The sequence below is a fragment of the Tursiops truncatus genome, chromosome 1 (genome assembly GCF_011762595.2).
Source record: "Tursiops truncatus isolate mTurTru1 chromosome 1, mTurTru1.mat.Y, whole genome shotgun sequence".
Taxonomy (NCBI): Eukaryota; Metazoa; Chordata; class Mammalia; order Artiodactyla; family Delphinidae; genus Tursiops; species Tursiops truncatus.
This window is the reverse complement of record NC_047034.1, coordinates 145915222-145927020: the sequence shown is the minus strand read 5'-3', so window position 1 is coordinate 145927020 and position 11799 is coordinate 145915222.

Here is an 11799-nt window from a genome sequence, read left to right as displayed (position 1 = left end):
GCTTAACATAGAGGACCCAGAATGGAAAAAGGGAGGATGGGAATTTGGGGCTCTTCCTTTTGATTTTGCTGTGGCTTCCATTCCTGCATGAGGGTTGAACACCACTGCATGCTTTCAGTAGACACTTTAAAGAGTCTGGACTTGATCCCTATAAGGTACCTACCTTCCTTGAGCACTTCCAGGGTCCAACATACAACCACAGATTTTTCACTCCTTCCATCATCTCCACAAGTCCTGCAGGAAACTCAAGCTTCACAATCAGTACTAAAACAAAACCACATCTGACCCATTCGTTTTTTTTTTTTAATAGATTTTAATGAGTTATTTTATTTGTTTTATTTTTGGCTGCGTTGGGTCTTCGTTGCTGCATTCAGGCTTTCTCTAGTTGCAGTGAGTGAACAGACTTCTCATTGTGGTGGCTTCTGTTGTTGTGGAGCACAGGCTCTAGGCACATGGGCTCAGTAGTTGTGGCACGCAGGCTCAGTAGTTGTGGCGCATGGACTTAGTTGCTCCGCGGCATGTGGGATCTTTCCGGACCAGGGGTCGAACCCGTGTCCCCTGCATTGGCAGGTGGATTCTTAACCACTGTACCACCAGGGAAGCCCACACCCATTCTATTTTCATCATGGGGAATGGCTTGCGTGCTTGCTACTTGTGAATTCACCATCAAGCCGTGCTTAGTACTTGGTGCTTTTCCTGGCTGCTCCTCTTCCTAGTATTTTTCCCTCCACAAGACAAAGATGGGCTCTTCACTAGCAGGGGATCCTCTTGTGAGGGTTGAAGACAGCTCAAACTCCAGGCCCATCTCCACTCCCTTTCCCTGATGCTCTTCAACCTTAGGAATGCTATAGTGTCTCACCCCTCCAGTGTTTTGCCTTTTAGGGGCTCTGAAGTGTCCACCCTCATAGCTCTTTCCCCAAACCTAGAAGGCCATCATTAGGGCTCTCATCTGTACTGTGAAGTCCTTCTGTATAGTAGTCATTGGAGTCCTTGCTGCATATCTACAATCACCTCAATTGATGGAGTTTCCTTCATTCCATGACTTGAGCTGCCTCCCTTCCTCCTTTTCCTGTGTTAATTTCAATAATTGGAAGAACCTAAAAGACTACTATGGGTCTGGCAGTAGAAATTTTCCCCAAAGCCTTAATTTAGGATAGCCCTAATCCTTGCCTGTTACACGGGGGACTTGATTCACACTGTTTAGAACTTTGGCTCCTGTTTCCTCTGCCTCCTATAAGTGTGTCTCCAGGCCCAATTCAAAAGTAGGCATCTTTTCAACATCACTAATTATTAGAGAAATGCGAATCAAAACTACAATGAGGTATCACCTCACATGGGTCAGAATGGCCATCATCAAAAAATCTACAAACAGGGACTTCCACCTGCCAGTGCAGGGGACACAGGTTCGATCCCTGGTCTGGGAAGATCCCACATGCCGCGGAGCAGCTAAGCCCATGTGCCAAAACTACTGAAGCCTGCGTGCCTAGAGCCCGTGCTCCGCAACAAGAGAAGCCACTTCAATGAGAAGCCTGCGCACTGCAGTGAAGAGTAGACCCCGCTCACTGCAACTAGAGAAAGACCCAATGCAGCCAAAAAAAAAAAAAAAAAAAAATCTACAAACAATAAATGCTGGAAAGGATGTGGAGAAGAGGGAACCCTCCTACACTGTTGGTGAGAATGTAAATTGGTACAGCCACTATGGAGAACAGTATGGAAGTTCCTCAAAAAACTAAAAATAGAACTACCATATGACCCAGCACTCCCACTCCTGGCCATATACCCAGAGAAAACCATAATTCAAAAAGATACATGCACCCCAATGTTCATTGTAGCATGATTTATAATAGCCAGGACATGGAAGCAACCTAAATGTCCATCGATAGAGAAATGGATAAAGAAGATGTGGTACATATATACAATGGAACATTACTCAGCCATAAAAGGGAACAAAATAGTGCCATTTGCAGAGATATGGATAGATCTAGAGTCTGTCATACAGAGTGAAGTCAGTCAGAAGGAGAAAAACAGATATTGTATAACATTGCTTGTATGTAGAATCTAGAAAAATAGTACAGATGAATTTATTTGCAAAGCAGAAATAGAGACACAGATGTAGAGAACAAACTTATGGATACCAAGGGGGGTGGGGGGATGGGATTAATTGGGAGTTTGGGATTGACATATATACACTCCTATGTATAAAATAGATAACTAATGAAAACCTACTGTAGAGCACAGGGACCTCAACTCAGTGCTCTGTGGTGACCTAAATGGGAAGAAAATCTAAAAAAGAGGGGATATATGTATATGTATAACTGATTCACTTTGCTGTACAGCAGAAACTAACACAACATTGTAAAGCAACTATACTCCAATACAAATTTAAAACAAACAAACAAAAAGTAGGCATCTTTAAAAAATAAAGTAGGCATCTTTTCTCACACCCTCCAATAGAGCAGAGAAAAATATCTGAACAACCCTATGGTTATAAACCCTCCCAACTACTAAAGTGGTCAGAGTATTTGGCACTCAGGCAACTGAAGCTGAGACCTTGATAGCCTTGAAAACTCCCTTTGTCAGACTCAGAAGTTCTGCTCTCACTTCTCCACTACTGGTATCCACTTGTAGTATCTCAGTAGAATGCCCAAACAAAAGCACACTTTCCTCATACCAGGGGTGGCCTTCCCCCCAAATACTCTCAACTTTGGATCTCATAAATCTCTAACTGGAAGGCCTTTCCTTCCCCCTGTCCCCAGTAACTAGGCCAATGATTCTGGTGGCAGTTGAAACGATCTATTTTCATGTAGGAGAACTTCTAACCATATCCAACACTGAAACTCTGTTCCCTGGTATCTCCCTGGGACTGCAGACTAGTTAACATCTTTAGAAACTTGAGTAAGGCTGTGTTCTCTCCCCTCCTGAAGACTTTGCTGGGCCCAGGGACCTAACAGAAGTTTGCACACCTGTTCAATTTCAGGTTTTCCATAGTTCTTTTGAATCCCACAAGTCATAGAGATTTCTGGAAGTCTACATCTACCACCATGCACAAATTTTCTAATGTTATCTTGGCCATTATCCTAAACATTTATTGGCTTTATTTCTAGAAGTAGTGGTGAGTTCATGGTACGGATATAAACTTTTGGTACAGATATAGACTTCAATAAGATTCATAAAAATTCCAGGTAGAACCCCCTCCAAAATATAACCCACATATCCTCAGCCTCATTTGCCTTCAACTACCAAATGAGATTATATTATTTAATAACCTTTTATACCTAAGTTATTCTAGCATGAACACACACTTCCCTATTTGTAGGAATTAACCCCATGTCAGCTATTTCGGAGACTCTCTCCAGGGCCTCTTGAGTCCTCAAGAATAAGTTCTTCAATGGCTGGTCATCTTGCCACCATACTACTCTTTCAGTTTGTGTCAGATGACTCCCAGGAGCTTTAATTGGGCTATGGGATTTGCCCAAAACCACAGATGTTTCAGTGTTCTTTCAGCACCTTCACACTATCTTGAGTTGTCAACTCTGTCACCCTCCAACTTTCATCCAAGATTTTCACCAAAATATTAGCTTTGGGTTTTAAATATTTCACAATTCTGAATGTGTTCAACATGACAGAACACTCATTAGACACATAACTGTTTCAAAAGAATTCACCTTTAGGAATTTTATTTAAAATGTGAGATTGAACAGTGTGATGTTAGCAAAAAGGTAGACACATAGATCAATGGAACAGAACAGAGAGCCCAGAAACAGTCCCACACATATATCCTCAGCTGACTTTTGACAAAAGTGCAAAGGCAGTTCAATGGAGAAAGGATAGTCTTTTCAACAAATAGTGCTGAAACAATTAGATACCCAACATGCAAAAAAACAAAAACAAAAAAACACAACATACCTCACATCTTATACAAAAATTAATTCAAAATGGATCATAGACCTAAATGTAAAATCTAAAACTATAAAACTTCTAAAAGAAAACGCAGGAAAAAATGTTTGTGAGCTTGGGTTAGGCAAAGATTTCTTAGATATGACATAACAGAGCAATCCGTAAAAGAAAAAAATTGATAAACTGGACTTCCTCAAAATTAAAAACATCTGCTTGCAAAAGATCCTGTTAAGAGAATAAAAGAAAGGTACAGACTGAGAGAAAATATTTGCAAATCACAGATCCAACAAAGGACTTGTATCCAGAATATACAAAGAACTTAGTAACAAATCACCTAATAAAAAATGGGCAAGAGATATGAGCACTTCAGCAACAAAGATATACAGATAGCACGTTAAAATGTGCTTAACACCACTAATCAGTAGGGAAATGCAAATTAAAACCACAATGAAACACCACTATGCACCTATTAGAATGGCTTAAAAAAACACACCCTGACAATACTAAGTGCTAGTGAGAATGTGGAACAAATGGAATGCTCATACACAGCTGGTGGGAATTTAAAATCGTACGGCCCCTTGGGAAAACAATTTGGCAGTTTATTATAAAATTAAACATACAATTACCATATGATCCCTAAATTCCACTCCTAGGTATTTACCTAAGAAAATTGAAGGTTTTTTTTAAAGTATTTATTTATTTTACTTTGGCTGCACTGGGTCTTAGTTGTGGCACACAGGATCTTCGTTGTGGCATGCATGATCTTTAGTTGTGGCATCAGAATTCTTAGTTGCGGCATGTGTGCGGGATCTAATTCCTCGACCAGGGATCGAACCCAGGCCCCCTGTATTGGGAGCCCGGAGTCTTAACCACTGGACCACCAGGGAAGTCCCAGAAAAATGAAGATTTACATTCAGACAAAAACCTGCACACAAATGTTCAAAGCAATTTCATCCATAATCACAAAAAACTGGAAACAACACAAATATCTTTTAACTGGTGAACAGATAAACTATGATATGTCCATAAAATTGAATATTACTCAGCAATAAAAAGGAATGAATTACTGATACACTCAACAACATGAATGAATCTCAAATGCATTATGCTAAGCAAAAGAAGTCAAACTCATGCCTTATGATTCTATCTATGTATTATTCTGGAAAAGACAAAATTATAGAAACAGAAAACAATGACTGCCGGAGATTGGGATGGAGTGGGGTATTGACTACAGAGGTGCAGTATGAGGGACTTTTTTAGGATAATAGAACTATTCTGTCTCTTGATGGTTGTGGTAGTGAACTGACTGTATGCATTTGTCTAAACCAGTGGTGCTCAACAGGAGGCGATTCTGCTCCGTAGAGGATATTAGACAATGTCTGGAGACATTTTTGGTTGTCACAACGTAGAGGAGGGGGTGCCATTGGCATCTAGTGGGTAGAGACCAAGGATGCTGCTAAACATTTTACAGTGCAGCAGGACAGTATCCACAGCAAAGAATGATCTGCCCTGAAATGTCAGTATTGCCAAGGTTGAGAAATCCTGGTCTGAACCAGAGGTCAGAAAACTATAGCCCAAGGGCCAAATTCAGCTCATCACCTATCTTTGTATTGCCCACAAGCTAAGATTGTTCCTTAGATTATTTTCACGATTGCCGAAAAACATCAAAAGAAAAGAATATTTCATGAAAATTACATAAATCAAATTTCAGTGTTCATAAATAAAGTCATGCTCATTCATTTATGTATTATCTGTAGATGTTCTGGTGCTCCCAAGGCAGAGTTGAGTATTTATGACAGACTGTATGTCCACAAAGCCTAAAATATTTCCTATGCAGCTCTTTACAGTTAAGTCTAAACCCATAGAAATGTATACAAAAAATAGTATATTTTACTTACATAAAAATGTTAAGGTGAATTTTATTTTATTTTATTTTGGCCGCCCCTCAAGGCATGCAGGATCTTAGTTCCCTCACCAAGGATCGAACCCATGTCCCCTGCAGTGGAAGCACAGAGTCTTAACCACTGAACCACCAGGGAAGCCCCTAAGGTGAATTTTAAAATGTGAAATTATAGATGTCTACACTGAATTACTATAAGCTGTGCTAAAACACACTTATTTCTGTAAATGTGCTTGTCTTTTCTGGTTTTCCTTATAGAAAATAAATAGCAAATAATAGGAATTCATCACTGGCTGGGCTCTGATGTGAAAGTTTCCTATTTAAAAAATCATATGCGACATCTCTGACCGTGAAGAATTTCATTCAGTCTCCTGGACACAGAGACAGTTCTCCAGAGCAGTCATCTGTGGTGAAGCAGCTAATATGCCGTGCACTTGTCATCAGATCAGTAACAGGGTCTGACTGGGTTTCTCTGACTGTGACTGCCCCTGGACTGAATGGGGCATTTAGCACACTGTCCCGGATAAACCAGCTGACCATCACTCGCATGGGCCCAAGAGCCTGTCAATTAGCTCCTGTCCATTAGTCCCTGTCCAAACACTCAAACGCCCTGGCCCTATTACTGCAGTCATGTTATCAGTCCCCTCCAGACCCTGAAAGCGTGATCAGGCATGGGCTCCCTGTCTCCTACCATCCCTCATTTCTACTTGGACAAGCTGTCAGTTAATTAGCTAATGTGGGTAAAAATGCTTGAAGCTTAAAAATGCTCAGCTGGGGGCTTCCCTGGTGGCGCAGTAGTTGAGAGTCCGCCTGCCAATGCAGGGGACACGGGTTCGTGCCCCGGTCCGGGAAGATCCCACATGCCGCGGAGCAGCTAGACCCGTGAGCTATGGCCGCTGAGCCCGCGCGTCCGGAGCCTGTGCTCCGCAACAGGAGAGGCCACAACAGTGAGGGGCCCGCATACCGCAAAAAAATAAAAAAAATTTAAGAAATGCTCAGCTGGGCTATTATGATAATCATCTGCTGGGCCCCCTCCCTCCAATTCCCTCCACTCCAAAGTCAGCCCACAGGACTCCTTGCTGCCCGTCAATGGGAAAGCTCCACAGGAGGTGGCTGAGTGGTCATTCATGTTCAAGGACAGAGCCTCCCCAGTCTCCTAATATTGATGCTATGGATTCAGCCAACTAGTATCGTAAATCCTGAAGCTCAGGGACTGGATTGGCTTTCTCCTTTTAGAGGAACTGGCAGCATGGCAGATCTGGGTTCCCCCAAATTATCAAATTTTAGTTATCTTTGATTTCTTTCTTCAGCTAGATAGACCATTTAGAAAGTCAAAACAGCCTTTGAAAAGATTATGTGGAAATCACAGCATTATTTGCTCCAAGATTACAGAGCTTTATACCTGACATTTCCAGGGCCAAAACTCAATTCTCCATCTCTCAGTTCAAGCCACTCTGGGAGCCAGGAGAAATCCCTGTTCAGAAAGTTGATCCCTGCAGGACAGAGTGATGGCTAGAGTACCCCCAAGCTGCTGAAGTTTCGTGCAGTTTTCAAATGCCAAAACAGGAAGGCTCCCAGGGCAGACACATGTTACTCCTGTCCATCTCCCTTTCCTGAAAGGTATTTCCGTGGAGTGGGACTGAAAATAGTTGACCTCAATCTCCCAAAGCACAATTTCAGAAGAGTTGAGAGCACAGTTTCATTGTAGTCATATCTGGGCAATTCCTATATGTTCCCTGATGATCCTAAGAGAGGAGTTAGAGCATCTTGTTTCACCCTGAATTTCTATCATCCTTCCTCTCCATCTCCATTCCAAAGGCCTCATCGGTACTCATCAGTGCAGTTGTTACAGCCTCCTCGTTCGGTATTCCCATCACCCGCTTTGTCCCTGCTGTCCCTCACCTCTCCTCCTCTGCAGCCAGACAGATCATTCAAAAACACAATTGTGACTATATCATTCCCTAAAAGTATTTGATGGCTCTCTACAATTTACAGAGTAAGTCCAAAATCTGCAACTTGACAATCAAGTCCCTTCAAAATCTTGTCCCCACTTCCAGCACATTATGCTTGTCCCATATCAGGCAATTTCCCCTTCCCCACCTGAGACTTGAGCATGCCAGTCTCTTTGCCCATACTCACACCTTTTTTTTTTCCTCATGGAACGGCCTCTCCACCTCATCTCCATTCGTGAAAAGCCTTTCCCCAAAGTCAGCCTAAATGCTCCCTCTCCAGGAAGCTTCCCATGAGCTTACCTTTGGACTCCCAGAGCACTTTGCTAGTTATTCTCTTGGGCCTGCTTTTTTCTTTTTTTTTTTTTTTGCGGTACGCGGGCCTCTCACTCTTGTGGCCTCTCCCGTTGCGGAGCACAGGCTCCAGATGCGCAGGCTCAGCGGCCATGGCTCACGGGCCCAGCCTCTCTGCAGCATGTGGGATCTTCCCGGACCGGGGCACGAACCCGTGTCCCCTGCACCGGCAGGTGGACTCTCAACCACTGCGCCACCAGGGAAGCCCTGGGCCTGCTTTTTATGATGGCTGTTAATGTACAGATGCACTCTCTGTACATTATGTATTATCTGTAGATGTTCTAGTGCTCCAAAGGCAGAGTTGAGTATTTATGACAGACTGTCCACAAAGCCTAAAATATTTCCTAACCAGCTCTTTATAGTTAAATCTAAACCCATAGAAATGTACACAAAAAATAGTGTATTTTACTTACATAAAAATTTTAAGGTGAATTTTATTTTATTTTGGCTGCCCCTCAAGACATGCAGGATCTTAGTTTACCCACCAAGGATCGAACCCATGTTCTATCCCCCATAGGACAGTAGGCATCTTAAGAAAATCCTATAACCAAGTGTGCAGCATATAGTAGGTGCTGTTAATTATTAGTGACTGATGAACCAACTGAAGCAGAAAGATGATAGGCTAATGAGAGCATGAATCAGAGGAAGAGAACTGGGATGGAGGGAGAACCACAAATCATTATCAAAAAAGAATGGTCAACAAGGTCAAAGACTTAGCTGTCATCTTAATGACAAAAGCTTACAAGGCCTGGGCCTTGTGCTAAGCATTATCACGTTTACTCATCATATCTACTCTGTGATATAGGTACTATTATCATCTGTATTATTAATTTTATTTATTTTTAAAATTTATTTATTTATTTTTGGCTGCTTTGGGTCTTTTGCTGCGCGCAGGCTTTCTCTAGTTGGGGCGAGCGTGGGCTACTCTTCGTAACGGTGCGCGGGCTTCTCATTGCGGTGGCTTCTCTTGTTGCAGAGCATAGGCACTAGGTGCGAGGGCTTCAGTAGTTGTGGCACACGGGCTTAGTTACTCTGCAGCACGTGGGATTTTCCCGGACCAGGGCTCGAACCCGTGTCCCTTGCATTGGCAGGCAGATTCTTAACCACTGCCACCAGGGAAGCCCTATATTATTTAGATGGGAAATTGAGGTTCAGAGAGGGCAGATTCATTGTTTCAGCCACCGGCCTCCTTGTTGGTCTATAAACACATCTCACATACTCCCACCTCAGAGCCTTTACACTTGCTCTACCCTCACCTGAAACATTCTTCCCCCAAGTATAGGCAGGGCTTGTTGCCTCTCTTCTTGTAGGTCTCTGATCAAATATCACATTATCAATTAGGTCTCCTCTGTCCACCTTATAAAAGGTAGCAAATAACTAACTCCCTGGCATTTCATCTCCTTCTCACTTGCTTTATCTCCATACCACTTATCTCTACCCATCATACTACGTTTTATTTTATTTTATTTTATTTGGCTGTACCACATGGCATGTGGGATCTTAGTTCCCCAACCAGGGATCGAACCCATGCCCCCTGCAGTGGAAGCATGGAGTCTTAACCACTAGACCACCAGGGAAGTCCCTACATATTTTATTTATTTGTTTATTTTCAATTTCTTCCCACTAGATTATAAATTTCACAGTCACACAGCTGGTCAGGGGCAAAGCCCAGATTCAAACCCAGTTCTGACTCCAAAGCCAGATGACAAAGTTATAGGCTGGTGGGGCAAAGGAAGTAGCCTTGGTCTTCATGGATCCCAAAGGCAAATGCCTTTGATCATGGGGGAAGCATTAAGGAGGCTGATTTCATCTTAATATGAGTACAATAGAGTTGTTAGCTGGCGTTCTCTCTGCCTCTTAAGAACCAGATAAAGGAATTCCCTGATGGTCCAGTAGTTAGGACTGCTGAGGGCCTGGGTTTGATCCCTGGTCAGGGAACTAAGAAGCCACACAGTGCAGCCAAAACAGAACAAAACAAAACAAAAAACAGATAATAGTGGTCAAACCCCCATTCCCAAAAATTGCCAAAAACATTCCCAAAGATTATTGAAAATCCCCAGGGCAATTACACACGCATTGTCATAATAACCTCTGTCTCTGCCTCCCTGCTTCCCCTATCTGAATTTAGCTCATGGATTGCCTCACATCCCCTGTGTGTTATACCTGTCCTGTACCTGGTCCTCAATCCTTTGTCATCAAAAACGGTCGCTTAGGGCTTCCCTGGTGGCGCAGTGGTTGAGAGTCCGCCTGCCGATGCAGGCGACACGGGTTCGTGCCCCAGTCCGGGAAGATCCCACATGCTGCGGAGCGGCTGGGCCTGTGAGCCATGGCCGCTGAGCCTGTGCGTCTGGAGCCTGTGCTCTGCAACGGGAGAGGCCACAACAGTGAGAGGCCCACGTACCGCAAAAACAAAAAAAAAAAACAAAAAAAACAAAAAAAAAAAGGTCGCTTACCCAGAAGCTTTGTCACTAAACTTGGGACAGAGAGAACTTAGCATAACCACGGAAAACCTCCGAAATTTAGTATTAGACATTACTGTTCTTCAAAGTCTTTCTGCTACTATGCCATATTATTTGACTTTCCTTTCTCTTCTTCTTTCTCTCCAGCCCCCGCTTCTGGGCCCCCTAATTCTCAAAAGCAAAAACAAACAAACAAAACACCCATTATCTTATTCAAACCATTTAACCTCTTTCCTGCCCAAACTCAGCTCTCTTTAACCTCTTCCTTTCTAAAGCCAAGGATTTGGCCAAAATACTTGGGTCATCAGATGAGATCCTTCCCATCTTTTGTCTTAGTTTCAGTCATGGGGAGTAATTTAGTTCTTCCAATTCATGAGAAAAAAAACTTTCCTTCGATGTTGACTTTCCAATGATGGTGACCTCAGGTGGCCTCGACCTGCAGTGGCTTGATGCAGGCTCTCAGTTCCCCAGCCAGAGATTGAAGTCAGGCCACGGCAGTGATAGCACTGAATCCTAGCCACTAGACCACAAGGGCCAGTGGCCAGTGAAAAGGCCCTGGCTTGTCTTCTTTGTAGAAATAAATTTCAACAAAGAGACGAAAAGTAGTGAAACAAGTAAAGGGTGTATTAGGAGGGAAAAAGTACGTATTAATAGACACACACGGTTGGGCTCAGAGAGAGTCGTGCCTTCGTGGTAGTTTAAATCACCTATATGGGGCATTTCTTCTGGGTTTCTTCTGGCCAGTCATCTTGCTTACCTGGCTCTGAGTCTGTATTTGGTATAATTCAAGGTGCTCCTCTGTGTGCGCGTGCATCTCTTAGCCAAGATGGATTCTAGCACAGAGGCCTATGGAAAGGTTGACATCACCTGCTATGGAGTGGTGCCCCCTCCCTTTTTGGCCCCTGAGGAGTCTTTCTGCGCACACACGTGTAGTCAGGAAGGTTTCCTTGACCTTGAGAATGAGAAATATATGGTTCCTTTATCTTTTATCTGGGCAGGGCTCAGCTCCTCCCTGCTCCTGCCATTATCTTATCCTGGAGTATCTTGATGGGGGGTGGGAGGGGTGGGCACAGACTTCAGCTGCTCAGCCTGGGGACCATCTATCTCCTGACGACTCAATGGGACAGATTACCTTTGAAGGTAGTGAGTACCCCATCCTTGGAATTATGCAAGCAGAGGCTGGACTAATAATACCTGACTAAAACACTTGGAGATATGCATATAGAACATGAATGAAGAA